The sequence below is a fragment of the Carettochelys insculpta genome, chromosome 9 (genome assembly GCF_033958435.1).
Source record: "Carettochelys insculpta isolate YL-2023 chromosome 9, ASM3395843v1, whole genome shotgun sequence".
NCBI lineage: Eukaryota > Metazoa > Chordata > Testudines > Carettochelyidae > Carettochelys > Carettochelys insculpta.
Window position 1 is genome coordinate 6416646 of NC_134145.1, and position 2864 is coordinate 6419509.

Genomic DNA, 2864 nt, shown 5'->3' on the forward strand with positions numbered 1-2864 from the left:
TGATTTGATTCTTGTGTCCTAGAGGAGAGTTTGTGTACATGCCTAGACCCAAGGGTCATCTATCAGATTACAGCTCTTGTTTCCAAGCTATCTCCTCAGGGAAGGGTGAAGCTTGGGGGTCACCCCACAGGGAGATAGCCAAGTGTATCTTCATGGGTTTTAAGGGGGACTTTCTCACTTGGTGGCTTCAGCAATTACTCCCTGCCCTGCAAAGTCAGGGAATCTGTGACCTTGGGGAGCTTTTTAAAGCAAAGCCTGTAGAGGCAATGTATATTTAAGGTTTGTGCAGGCCCCCACATGCTACACTCAGAGGATCAGAGTGGGGAGGCAGCCCTGACAGAGGAGGCCAGGCAGAGCCTGGATATGTTCCTGAAAATTATAAAAATCATGTCTCTAAGTAATCCTTGCATGGATTTTAGGTGTACAATCTGAGCATTCAGCTGTAAAGGCTTGGAGCTTCAACATCCAACTTCACATCCAGTAAATTCCTTCATATCCAGTATTGGTTATATCAGAACTCTCAATCAGCACCAGCCCTTGCTGGCTCCTCCCCAGCCTGGGGCTGCAGCTGCCAGATCTCGGGCCCCGGGCTCCTGGAATTCCTCTGGCCACAGTGGAGCTCTGCTGCTGGTGGAGCCTAGGGCCACCATCATTCCCCCACCCCCCAGGACTGCCAGCAGAGCCCAGCACCCAGGCACAGCCCTGCACACCAGCACATCCCCACACGCCAGCAGAGCCCAAGGCTGCTGGCTTTGCCCTGGCTGCTGGGCTGCTGGCACAGCCCCGTACTGCTGGCAGAGCCCCAGAAGCCTGCCAAGTTCTCCCAGCCACAGAGCTGCCAGAATTCCCTCTAACCCACTGCCCCAGCCAGCTCCTAGCTATGGGGACAGAGGAGTCTCTGCCCCCTTACCGGGGATCCTGCAGCCACCTCTCTGTTAAGCGGCATTTTTTAATATCTGGCAACCTCCCAGTCTCTGGGTTGCTGGATATAAGGGAGTTTACTGAAGTGTATTAAATAAATTCTTTAAAAGACCTCACTTATCGAAAATATACATTTTAAGTGTAAATTACAATAGTACAAAAACTTGCTTCTAAAGTCTTCTTGCCCATCCCTGCTCTCGTTTCAACCTCCAGCTCAAGAGAACCCTTAAAGAGACAACATTCCTGTTCTTCCAGATAGTTGGACAAACGTCTATTATTATGCAGATCCCACAAATAAATTAGTTTTCCCTTTTTCCTAAAAGCAATGAACTTTGTTCTGAGCATATTAAACTGTTTGGAATAGTTTAAAAGACAGTAAACACCCGAGAGACATGCAAGCAAGTTGCATGTGTTTCAGGTTAATCCAACTGCCACCCCGACAGAAGCAGGGAAACTCCTCCTGTCAGGGGCTGCAGCCTGACTCTTGGCTGCCACCCCCACAGGAGCAGTTTCCTGATCCTAGGGAGTGCTACGGAGCTGGGAACAAGGCAGAAGCCTGGCTCCTGGCTCCCCTCCACTTGTGGAACCCAGGAAACTGCAAGTGAGGTGGGGAGCTGGAAGCCAGAGGGCATCCTGGTCACCAACTCTCCTCCAAGGGCAGGACCCAGGAAACTGATCAGCAATGTGCTGGCCAGTTTCCTGGGTCCCGCCAGTGGAGGGGAGCCAGGAGCCAGGCTGATGCCTGGTTCCTGGCTCCCTGCCACTCAAAGATAACTCCCCAAGTTACCCAAAAATTCAACTTACGTGGGGTGGCCAAGAACCCGACCTCTGCTTAAGTCAGGGGTCTGCTGTAACGTTTTTGTTTCAGTACAATATGTAGGAAGCTGGAATAATTGCTTTATGAAGGCTTAAGAATACTTTTAAAGTAGAAAAATCAAATCAAAAATACTGATTAAGAAAATGTAAAACAGAGGAGCTGCATCCTGTATCCCTTGATATTTAACGTTGTATTCAACAGGACACCTGGCTCGCCCTTACTTACAGAGCTTTGCTAATAAGCCTGTGACCAACTTTATATAAAAACCACTAGTCTGACTTCTGTATCCCCAGATTTAGTGCTTAATTAGGTGTCTTCTGCATGTCCATCTTCATAATCTGGCATGCAGTGGACAGCGTGCTCCATTTTCTTTAGGAAGAAGGTTAGAAGTGCTTTTTTTCAAATGCCCTTTGTGACATTTGGGTTCAGGGTTTGGCTGGAAGAGGTGCTTGGAGCGGGGGCAGGAAGAGAAGAGGGAGACAGCGAGGTGTGAGCAGACCAGGTGCCTGATCTTCTCCAGGAGCTCTATCACTTTGCCCAACTGAACTGACTACTTCTTTGGTAAGTGGGTAGCGGAGCCCCTCAGCTGACCTGCCTCCATAACACATCTGGGTGTGCCACTGTCTGCAAAGACCAGTGACCCAGCACCTAAGCACAGACCTTGTCACCAGAGATGGCATTGCCAACATAAGGCAACAGCCCCTCTCATCTTGTCTGGGCTCCAGCACACAACCTTGCCAGCCAGTTGTCACAGTTATGGTCAACCCTAACCACAGGTACCGATGGTGCCATTCTCCTGCCCTTTTTGTTACCCAGGGGGAAAATAATGGTTTATCAACTCACCATTGAAAAATGTAGCACTATGGCCCTAGTTCTCCAAACTGTCATATACACACCGTTGCCAAGGTTCTACTCCCGGAAAAATCAAACACCCCCCACCGCTATTCTGAGGTCCCTCCCCCCCTTATTTCATTCCTCTCTCTCTGTAGCTCTCTCCGCTCCCTCACTCATTCTCACACTACGCTGGCTCAGGGGGCTGGGGTGTGGGAGGGCTCTGGCTAGGGCCAGAAATTAGGATCTCAAGATGTATGAGTGAGCGATGCAAGAGGTGAGGAGGACTCCAGCT